The sequence below is a fragment of the Phaethon aethereus genome, assembly GCF_964289735.1.
Source record: "Phaethon aethereus genome assembly, chromosome: 6".
In the NCBI taxonomy this organism is placed as follows: domain Eukaryota; kingdom Metazoa; phylum Chordata; class Aves; order Phaethontiformes; family Phaethontidae; genus Phaethon; species Phaethon aethereus.
In genome coordinates, this window is record NC_138580.1 from 28405237 (window position 1) to 28417710 (window position 12474).

The following is a 12474-nucleotide window of genomic DNA, read 5'->3' on the forward strand; positions in this document are numbered from 1 at the left end:
TAAAAACTTTTGGTTAGTTGCCAGGCCTAAATAACACAACCAGCTCCCACAAAGAACTCTCTTCTCCTCCACATGTGCAAACACCGTAATTTTTCTATTATGCTGATTCAGTAATGGATCTTTCGGTAATCATTCATTAACTGAAACACTCATGTCCAACAGCAGCATAGTATCTCATCTCTGCATATTCAGAAACCCTCAAGAGATGATTAAAAAGTCCCAAGCCCTCAGAAATGTCAGTCTGGGAATCCCTTTGTTTTAAATGAAACTAAAGACCAATCATTTCCCTGAAATGCTCAGCTTGTCCTGAATGCCTGTTTAAATCAAATACAGATATGCCCTATTCTTTCTGCAGAGCCGTTTGCCTGCTCAGAGACAAAGAAGATTGCAACATAAGTGCATGCACATCTCCACATAAAACAAACCCCACACCCAGGTCTGCAATCAGTTGAGTGTCCCAGCAGATGAGGAGGTATTTTAACAATGCTGCAGCTTGGAAGAGAAAGAAGGGGAGGAAGTGGAGAAGGCATGGGGGACAGAAAAAGGAGAACAGATTTTTCATTATAAGGATGACATTTACAAATACCATTCCCTTTGGGTGAGGTTACATTTAAGCTAGACAGCTCAGACAATATTAAATATGAGATGAGGCTTTATTTCTGAAGCACTTCTCTTCTGAGGAACGTGAAACACTTTCAGAGAAGCATGAATTAAGCCTCACAGCAGCAGTGTGTATGAAGCAACAATTATTCCACATTTAGTAGAGGGGGTATAAAAATGCAAAGAGGTCACGTGAGTGGTTCAAGGCGTACAGGAAGTCTGTGGCACAGCACAGAAATAGAATCCAGACCTCTTGACTCCTAGACTTGTACTTTAACCACAAACTCATCCTTCTTCCCTTAAATGTTCAAGAAGTTGAAAGCCACGCATCAACCAGTCAAAGATCTGAGCGATGCTTGCCTTAGATTTTGTAAGTATATACCTAAAATAGTATATGCATAGACAGGAAAAGATCATTACCTTGGGCATTACATAGTAAGTGTGGTATAAACGTCAAATTTGTTTTCTTCCTTGGTGTGCTGCTGGAGTAGGACTCCCCGAGTTCATTCTTGTTCCCAGCTGGGAAAGGATTTCAGGAAATGGCGTTGGGAGACGACAGTTAGTGCATGTTTGTTGACCTGGACCTTTCTTACTTTAATCAATGAGATACTTACGAGAAAAATAAATAAATATGCATAAGTGTTTTGTGCTCTGATAGAGATGACGCTACAAGGAGAATGCAGGAGCAAAGGATGAGCTTTTCTATCTGTAGTAAAAGTTTCTACAGGGTTTAAGAAAAGATGTTAAATTATAACAGAAAGAAACAAGTAAGCCTGGAAAGATTGTTGCTTATTATTGTGCTTGAATGGAGGCATGGCAGCAAAGATCACCTATTTCTGAAGTGTAATTCTTTAGTGTTAAACAGGAAAGGCTACTCTCAAGAGAGATTTCTAAAATGAAAAGTTGCTTGTGTTTTCACAGGTTATTGCTTAAAATCTGTCTTCTGGGTTCAATTCACCAACTTAAAGCATCATACAAAGAAGGCAATTTTAGACACATCTAACCTTCTTTCATGACTAAGGAAAAAAAATCCAATCATGTTTTCCAGTGTTTGATCACTGTGCATGTTTGTGTGGCACTGGCTATTTACTTTTGGTCTAAAACAAGGCCCTTCACAGAGACTGGTATGTGCTCTTTACTGAGGTATCTTTGAATTCCAAGACACAACTGCATCTCCAGTACTGTTAGTTTGGTCGGAAGGCATTAGTCTCAAAACCAGGGAGAGACAGAAAACATTTGCCTCCCCTAAGTGGTTAGTCTTGGGTGAGGACTAGTAACAGTAAATTAAAAGGAAGAGAAAAAGGAGAGACATCTTGCTTTTCTTTTCAGTTTTGTTTTCTTTTCTAGCTCAGGTATTTAAGCCCTATTCGTCTGAACACATGTGTCTTCTGGATCCTGATTTTTAGCCTCACTGTTTTACAGTGGTACTTTAAAAAATACATAATATATTCCTTTTAATTGCCCAGCTCCCTTAGTGAGCAACCTATTGTGCTCAGTAATTGAAACACCAGATTAAACAAGACACCAATACTTTAAAAGCAGTGCTCCAGCTCAGACATATGCAGAAAAAAAGCTAATTTCTTGGCAGATCCTTGGACCTGAAAGAACTGCTCTTCATATGGGTAAAGACAGATTTGCTTTTTGCCTCAGTCCAAAGGAAAGGAGACCTGCAGCTGGGCTGGTGTGGGAGTCCAAGTCCAAGCATGTTGTCTGGATGCCAGCCTTCCTCCCCACACTGGAAGCAGTTCCTGGTTTTGTCTATACATATATGCAGCAAGATATGGACCAACAAATGTGAAGGGAAGAGAATCAGCACAGGACCAAGTACCAGAACAGCCACATCCATTAGACATCTCCCTAGAGCAGAATTGCCACCCTTCACTAAGCCGTGGCCGTGACTTGTTATTACTACTGAGTTTATATTGCTTCATTGGGATTTTCCAGTTGTACAGGAACCCAATCTCTAAGGATTTGCTGGGGGATCGGTTAGATTAATTTTCAAATCCGAACTAATCTAATCTATGCTGGGCACACAGACAGCTGAAAATAATTCATCTTAAAGAGAAAATGCAGTCAGATACATTCAGGTAGCATTGAACAAAATGGAAACTCATGCATCACTGACTTCTGAAATTTTGTCCCTTTCCAAAGCCCCATCCTGATACTACAATCTCTGATTTGAGGGCTGTACCCTCGTTGTGCTTATTCTGCGGGCTGCAGGTTAGATAATAGTGCCTTTTTGCGGCTCACAGTCATTCATACCTTCAAGCTTGATGCTCATTATAATCCTGCAAGCAGGTCAGCCTCTAAGCTAGGATCCCTTGCAGTCTGATGGCAACATGAATTACTGGATTTACTAATGAGATGTTACAGGAAACTGATAGAGGTAATTTGCACAGAGGAGTAATCTGCCCAGATAAAATAAACATGGAGTTGAATCTTTGTAAAAACTCATTGCAAACCTGAAATGAGCTTTTTGTCATATGTTATCTGTTTTTAATTAGGGAAAATACAGTATAGTGCAGGTTTTCTAAACAGTGTGTATTTGTCTCTGTCTTATAAATTCTGTGGCTCCCAAATGGACTAGAATTTCACAAACCTGAACTGACAATAAGAAAGAGACTAAAGACATACAAAGAATGGTCTACGTTCACAGCATTAAAGAATATGTTCTTCGCTGTTGTGGTGCTGTGACTCAAGTCACTAAGGTGCTGAAAAGCCAAAGGGACTCTCTTGCTGTGTGGGCCTGCACTTGCACCAAGAGAATGATGATACTGTAGCGTGACACATCAGTATACTCAGAGGTAGCACCGAATAGTGAGAAAAGGTCACACTGAATCTGATTCAAAACTGGTAGAAAATAGTACCTTGCAGATCCCCGCTGCACTCAGCAGAGGATGGCTGAGTGAGTACATGGAACACAACAGCACCCCGACAAGCATTCATTCCTCTATTAAAGTTACTGCTGCTGTTTGGTGCAGTACCAAAAAGACAGGAAGAACAGGGAACATTTCCTGTGGGATTTTTATTTTTCACCTTAGTAGCACAATCCCATTCTTTTTAAAGACATTTGATTAATTAACTTTGTAGGTAAAAGCCAGTGAATGATATTTCATTTATACTTTGCAGATGTAACAATCATTTTTATCACATTAGTCACCTGGAAAAATCTTCCTCGATATTGCCATTGGGCAATATTGTTTCCATATAATTTCCAGAAGTTGCAGAGTAGCTAAAATACATCTTCTATCTGCGATTATCTTGATGTGTCCTATTACTTGTATTGCAATCATGTCTAGGTGACCTGGCACAGATTGTGTTCCTCTTGGCTGGGCAGTTCTTGATGCAGAAACATCCTTGCCTGAAAGGTTGCAGGAAATGGAAGAAGAGAGAATGAAGAAGACCACTGAGACTTTCAAGCCCAGCTCCTCAGACTTTTCCTTGCCATGAAACGACACAGCAATGTTTTCCTCTGTTACCATGGCATTCTGCAAACAACTCCAGCACACTAGCTAAAATTTAAGTGGGCAAACCTCTAAATGTTTGGCAGCTTGAATAAACATCTGTGAGGATCTGGCTGGACTTGGGGACAGGCTGTCCTTTGCAAAAGAAACCACAGAAATTGGTAAAGATGCACGCCTTTTCCAAGGGCCTCTGCAGAGTCTAGAGGAAAGGGTATGACGCAAATAAGATCTATATCCAGAAAAGTAGAGAGATGGGGGAGTGGCTGGAAAAAAGTGTCCCATGGCAGGGAATCCCGTACAGTGCAGAAAGGTAGAAGGGATTAGAAAACAAATAAATGAATGGAAGAGACCAGAGGGGGGTGCTTTCTAGTCCACAAAGAAGAGCAGGATGCATATTATATTGCAGATGAAAACTGCAGTGCCTTATATGTATCACGTGTGATCACACAATCATGGGCATCTTCCCAGTGAACCTCTCGGAAGGCTCCCAGGCCTGTGGTCTTGGAGAAGGGCAGCTTCTCCTTGCAAGAGAAGCAGGGACCACAGAGCTGTAAGCTGAAGATACTAATGACCTGCAGTCTGGGCAAAATTTAGGATTTCATTTAGGATATCACTGGGGGCAGAAAGAAGAAGAGTGAACCCTGCTGGACCATTAAATAATAAATAGCTGGAGCTGTCTGCCTTTCCCAAGGCTATTCTTGTTTCTATTCCTAGAGCTTCCTATCACAGGTTATGTGAGAGTTGTGTGGTTTTACCCCAGCCAGCAACTAAGCACCATGCAGCTGCTCACTCGGTTTCCCCCAGTGGAAGGGGGGAGAGAATCAGAAGGGTAAAAGTGAGAAAACTTGTGGGTTGAGGTGAAGACAGTTTAATAGGTGAAGCAAAAGCCACACACACAAGCAAAGCAAAACAAGGAATTCATTCATCACTTCCCATCGGCAGGCAGGTGTTCAGCCATCTCCAGGAAAGCAGGGGTCCATCATGCGTGATGGTTATTTGGGAAGACAAACGCCATCAATCCAAACCTCTCCGCCTTCCTCGTTCTTCCCCCAGCTTTATATGCTGAGCATGATGTCATATGGTATGGAATATCCCTTGGGTCAGCTGGGGTCAGCTGTCCCAGCTGTGTCCCCTCCCAGCGTCTTGTGCACCCCCAGTCTCCCCACTGGTGGGGCGGGTGAGAAGCAGAAAAGGCCTTGACTCTGTGTCAGTGCTGCTCAGCAGTAACGAAAACATCCCTGTGTTATCAACACTGTTTTCAGCAGAAATCCAAAACATAGCCCCGTACCAGCTACTGTGAAGAAAATTATTTCTAACACAGACAAAACCAGCACAGAGTTTAAGTCAGCCTCTTGGGTTGTGATATTTTTCTGAATATGCACTACATACGATAAGACATATATTGTTTCAGGTAGTGCCTCCCTTTGCAGGAAGAAGTGCTGTTCAGAAGGGACACCCGGTGATCACAGTGATGGTGGGGCCACTGGCCAGCCTGCTCTTCTGGGTGACTTGGCTGAATGTGGCAGTGCCAGATCCTTGCATCTGTGTGCTTCCATTCTTGCACTATTATGTACACATCCCAGTCTCAGCTGAGGCTGCAATCAGGAATAACCCAAAATACCACAACAACGGCTGTTTTGTTAGATTTTATGGAACTGAAACCCAGAAGTATCAGAAATCTTCAAATAAAGCTTTTTCCCATAGAATAAACTCCCAGGTGCGTGAGCCCTGAGTGTTTGTGAACAAGCAATGTTTGGCTAGTAAGCTTGCCCTTTTGATGTCCATCACTTACCATTTGATTTATATTAAATATGTAATAACTGGCTGAACGCCACAGTAACTCATGAGAACGTTAATGCATGATTTGGTGGTAAAAGGGTGTATAATTTCATTGGAGGGCCACCATCAACCTGACTGCATATTTTAGCAGGGTTTTCTTCGCTGGATAGATTGTTCTTGGATAAAAAATGCAAAACTGAGAGCAGTCCTTACTAAAAACTTTCACAGGTTTGACAAGCCAGTGAGCAAGTGCTATGACGCTGAAAACTACATGTGATGTGTAGTATGTTAATTTTACCAGACAATCAAGGAACCTGCTTTTACGTGAAGTATTTCAAAGAAAACCAGGTGATTTTTTCCACAGGTGGCAGGATGCTGTGCGCAAATATTCTCCCTATGTTTACGACCTTACAGTAAGGCAAAGAGACTTCACCTACAAAAGATTCACAAAGCTTTACAAGTGTCATATCTGCTCACTGTGATGTGTTACATACTTTGCAATGACTATAGAAAAAGGGGCATGAGGGGATCATGATCCTAAGCAGATTTCTATACCACCTAAACCCCTTGAGATGGATGTCTAACCAGTTAAAAGCCTCCCGCAGTAGAGATGGAAACCTGTGGTCAGTCTGCTGCTCTGCTGGGGTACTCTTGCCTTTAGAAAGCTTTTCCTAATGCTGAAGTCTCGCTTGCTGCAGTGCAGTCCCATCACTACCTGCCTTGCCTACAACAAACATGGAGGACACGTGATTTCCTTCCTCTTCCTAAACCAACTGCTATTCTGCACTCAGTCCGCTATTCTCTGAGTGAACACACACCCTTCAACCCTTTCGAGACTTCTGACTGATCTCAGTGCACCCCTCTCACCTGCTTCCAGCTGGGCACAGCTTTCTGGCTACACAGTGCCCCAAACACCACTTGCTACTCTAGCTGAGGCACTGTTGATGCGGAACCAAGCTGAAGGATGACCACGTAACTTTCAGTCCAGTTTCCCAGTTTGTGCAGTGTGGTGTTTGCCTTTTTCACGTTATTAGTGATTCCTGTTTAGGCTGTGATTCATGAATGGACCTTCTGCAGAGCCGCTATCTCACCTGTTGTTCCTCACTGCATACTCGTGCTGCAGACTGCTCCTGCATGGCTAGTGAACCTTGTACTTTATGGGTTTTGTGTAAGACCAGAACCGAGGAGCTCAGTTTATCTTTCTATTTTGACAGCAAATTGTCTGTAACTACTGAGCCTTGTTTCCAAACAGTTAGATACTCACCTCTCATCTGGCCATATTTCTCTTCCTTGCTTACATAAAGCTCTGCCAAAAGCCTTATGAAAATCAAGATATATGGCATTTACTGCTTCTCCCTGTCAGCATGGTAAGGATTACCTCATCAAATGATGAAATTAGATGGTTTGACACAGTCTGTTCTGCAGAAAGCCATGTTTTTCTCCTCTAGGTACTTATGAATAATGTCTTGAGTAATTTTTCCAGTATTTTTGCAGGAACTGAAGTAAGCTGATCTCTCTATAACTCTCTGACTCTTCTTTCTCCCTTTTTTAAAGAGAAGTATTGCATTTGCCCTCTTCCCTTCTTTGATATATTACCTTTCTTGAGAGAACCACAAATGGTTCTGAAATTACATCAGGTAATTCTCCAAGTATTCTGGGCTATAATTCATCAAGCCCAGAATTCATCATAAGCTGAATATAGTTGGCTTCTTTATGCCCTTTCCAACGCATTCTTTCCTTATCCTAGATGCAGATCATACTGCTTTGCTGTGGTGTCAGTTGTGTTGGTTGCCTGCCTGCAGCTAGCTCCTGAAGCTCCGGAGACAAAATCAGCACATGGCTTTCCCAGTAACATTTCCTCTCTCTGTTCAGTAATTAGCCATTCCCCTGGGATTTGTTTTACTCTGAGTGTACCTGCAGAAGTGTTTCTTGTTACCCTTTAGGGAATTTGCTTACGTTACCTCATTTTGTGCTCTTGCTTTTGTGTTTCAATCCTATATGCTAGTGTCATGCCTGTATACTCATCCTCAGTAATCCTCTAGTTTCTTAATCCCTATGTTCTCTTTCTTAGCAGCCTTTCCCTTACATCTGCCCAGAGCAGGATCCTCCCAACCAGATCTCCGAATGTTTTAAAATATGCCTTCTTGAGGTCTATACCCTTTATTTTGCTGTCTTCTTTCTCCTTCAATTTCCAAAGGAAGGCCATGGAAGCTGGAAGCAGTTAACTCCTCTGAAAATAATATTTTGATCGCATTATTATTATCACAAAAATATTATTTTGATCACAATGACAGCATTTTAGCTGCACAGCAAGAAGAGCTCTAGGCCTCTTGTTTCTTAAGCATTATCGTAGAGACTTTTTCTGCCGGACTGCATTGCAGTGCAGATGCTTCTCAAGCTTTCTTATCTGTGCATGGTATCTGATACAAGGTGCATAGAGTGCTTTGTGAGTTTTCAAGAATTGGCAGCATCTCCAGCTGCTAAAGTCTCTTGTGCTTCTAGTCCCCACCAGGAGAAAACAGTCACATATCATCAGGGTTTTCACAAATGCTACAGAGACAGCTCATTATGTCACCTTCAGACACATTTGGTCTTGCTGGGAAAGATACAACTGTCTCCATCATTTTTTAGCTACACCTGTTAAAGTGCATTTACCCAGGTATAAATCACCAACGCCAACTGCCCACAGAGTAGCACAACTGTTATCTTTCTGAAATTGTATTCCATTTGAACACATCTGCTACCTAATAGCAATGATGGCTTTGAAAATTTAGATGACAAATTAGAGAAGACTTATGGTTGTGCTCTGTGGTGAGAGGGCACACTTAGAAGGCTTTAGGCCTTGTGGTTTCAAGAGCCAAACTTAGGATATTTTTCAGGTTCTGAACCATTTGGATTAGAAACTGATCTCAAGCCTTTCAGCTGGTTCCTACACCTACGACATGTGAGATGATACGCCTGGAAGTCATCAAAATTCAGCCTGTGTCTGTCTGTGTTGAACAATAATGAGGGTGATGGAACAACCACAGATGAAATAACAAATCAACAAGCTAATCTACATCCTTCCAGCATCACTTCCTAAAATGTGATGTAACCACATAAACATACCACAGCCTACAGCTTACATGTCTCACCCAAAATCTGAGCGCCTGCAAATGTTAGTGAGTGTAGACCTAAAGTTAAAATTTGCAGCTTTACATTAACTGAAGAACACATATATCTCTTGCCTTGCTTTCGTGTTCTGTCCAGAACTAGAATCAAGATTAGCTAGTTATTGCAAGAAAAGAAAAAAGAAAAAAAGCTTTATAACATTTCTGACCAGGATGGAATATAGCAGAAACCCAAATATGGGGAGACAGCCTTCCCACATGGTCTGCAGCCCAGGTTTACCAGCTTAACAGAATTCAGTAGGTCAAATAATGAGCTGGGATGAAATCCTGGCCCCAAAAAATCCATGACAAAGCTCCCATTAACTTTTCCGGGATGAGTATTTCAGTCTGGTCAAACTGTGTCCAAATGCTTTTGTTAAGAAACAATTAAAAAGCAGCACGTCATGCAGCATTTTGTACATTAATATATTCATATTCAGACAAACTGGAATGGTTTTGGGCAAGGAAACGTACATGGGGTGATTTTGCTGTCAGGTCAAAATGGGCTTTGGAAGACACTGTCCCCACTGTATGTGAAAGGATGGACAAAAGAATACTCTGCAGTGCAGGCAAATAGCAGACAAGTAGGGTACTCTGTGGAGCTACGGATGTTGGTATGAGAGCCCATGACTCCCTAGATCCATGAGAGTTATGTTATTCTCAGCAAGACGCAATGAGCTCAAATGCTACTCGGCAACAGAAGAGGTTTCCCTGTTGTGCAGATGAACAGGGGCTGGTGCTGTTTGGAAGAGATGAGTATGACTCTGGTTTTCTGGAACTCACCCATACCCAGCCACAGCACTTGGGCCCCAGATGGTTTGCTCTCCGTCAGCTGCGTAGCCCATGATCTGAATAGCTCGAATCCTCTCCTTCAGTGGACGGGACAACAAGAACAAACAGGAGTTCCTAGCATGGGTGCAACCTGGGTCTTCACTGTGGAGTTGTTCCTTCTGCTTTGAAATCTATACTGCTGTCTTAAAGTTAAAACAATACTTTACCACTTGAGCTGATGACAGCTGAACAATATACTCCACCTTAGACTGCCTGTTTGTGCCTGACGTGTGCCGTGTGTGCCCTTCTCACTTCCTGCCGGTGTTTACAGCCAGGCTGCAGCAAGAGTTCAAGTGCTCCTGTGCTGTCTCTTCTCTCCATACCTTTGTAGGCTTCCGCCTGTCCAGAGCTGATGTTGGCCCTAGTGCTCTGATATTAGCTTAGGTTCAACGCATTATTTTAAGCTAATGAACAAATGAAAACTAGCATAACCTATCCCCAGGGACAAAAGGAAGAGCCAAGAGCAGATGTTGAAATATCAAAGTGATGATGTCAGTTAAACCTCTTTACAAAACAGTCAAGTGGAAAGACTGAAAAGGAAGGTTGCACTTTTCCTCCAATACATGTCAAATAAAGAACTAAACACTCCTTCTCCTTCCTATCACTGCTTTTGGGATTGTGCTTTTTCAAATAGTTTCCCTGATACAATCAAAGATATTTACCTTCTTTATACAGGTTTAGTGCCCTCACACTGTTAATCCCTCTAGGCATTGAGAAAAAGAAGAATCTATTTCTACTAGCTTTATTAGTGCAATGCAATTTTCCCAGACTCAGAGTTGAATTAATTGTTTATCGTAATAAGTGATTTGTTTAATTTAGCCCATTTTTTTCCTATTTGTGACTTGACTATCACATCATCCTCACTTCTGTGTTTGTAGGATTAATTGTAAATATTCGCCAAACAGATTATACAAATACATTTCAACGGATGAGTTGTTGCAGACCAATGTCTTTGAAAATACCCAATTAATTTTTTACCCCCAAGGGAATGTGGCTGGTTGCCTAATTCATGTGCCATTGTTTCTGACAGAGAAACTAAAACTTTTAAAACAGGAGAATAATGATGGAAGCATATCAGTTACCAAACAGGTAATAATGTTCCTGTATGATGATCTTCCAGATTAATATTAATCTCTGTTAAAGATTGTTTATAAAATGTTCAGACTCACAAATAAATTGTTAAACTAACAGCTTAAATATACATGACCCCTGGAAACCAGGAGTGAGATCTAATCATGAGAATAGTCACGAATCAGTTCCTTCTAGTTCCAAAAACTCTCCTGTTTACTAATTTGTCTTTTATCCTGCAGGGCTGCTCTGTGAAAACCTCCAAGGATATTACATGCAATACAAAACCCACATGTAACTAATCATGGAAATTTAACTAATACTAACTAAGGCAAATTTGACTGAACAGGCAAAATGTTATATAGAATAATTTGTTTTGTAAAAAACATTTACGAAATTACTTCTGATTATGAAAGGACGATTGAATTAATGATTGTCTTTTTTATATGCCACATAGACACTTTGGAGTCTCGTGAGAATATTTCTTAATAAAAAGCGTGTGCAAGTACCTTAAGATATAGAATTAGGGCTAATGGAGTCATCAACAATAATGTGCTGAAGCCAAGGAAAAATGACACCAGAAAACTTCATGTTTCTGAGGCATAAAAGTAAAAGCTCAGAAATGTAATCATGAACTCCATAAAACCTTAGTAGACTTGGCTACAAAAATGTACTTTCATTTTAATAAACTCTCAGACTGTCCTGAAATCAGCAAAACAAGCATTTTTACACTGCTTTTAATAACCCCCAAAGCTTAGTGAGATATTAAAATTTGATTGTATTTTAATATCATCTGAATGATTATCCAGACAGCTACAATAAGCAACATGTAGCAGGACCTCTTCAGGGTCAAACTTTGTGTATCGGAAAAGATGAGGTTATTCTGGTTTTTATTAGAAAGGAATCCATACGTATATGAGATAGCAGCACTGTGAAGTGGAAGCCCCTATACCTAGCTTTCTAATCCTAATAGTTGCCTACTGGCACAGATACAAGTTTCCTAGGTAGTTCTAGCACATGGTGTTTGGCTATAAGTCTGGTTTGGGATAAGCTCTGGTTTAAGGGCCAGGTTTAGCCTGTAAGAATAGGCCTGTAAGAACCCAACCTGCAGTCTGCTGTCTCCCATGAGCCCTGTAGCGGTGGTCATGCAGGTCAGCCATGCGCTACACCAGGCAAAGGACAGCAAAATGCCCGTTCACATTAACAGGCTGCGCATGTGCCTGCGGGCTCATGAGGGGTAAGCCTGTGCCATTACATGCCGTTGGCATGTCTGGGTTACCAATACTTGCTGGCTCCATGTGCTAAGATACGTTAAGGGAGACACCTAAACATTCAGCACCCAGGCAGCTCCCTAATGGACTTTATGGCTTGCACCAGTAGACAGAGTGGACGCCTCTGAAATAAAGCATGGAAATTTTTTCTGCTTCTTGTGTGGATGTGGCTTCTAATAAAGCATCATAGGAATTTTTCTTCTTCTCCCTAAACCAGCAAGGATTCCTATCCTCTGAACCCACCAAGGTCTTTGTAAACAGCAAAATGACTATTTTCAATTTCCTGTTTAAAGGAATAGTTTAAGTGAATGC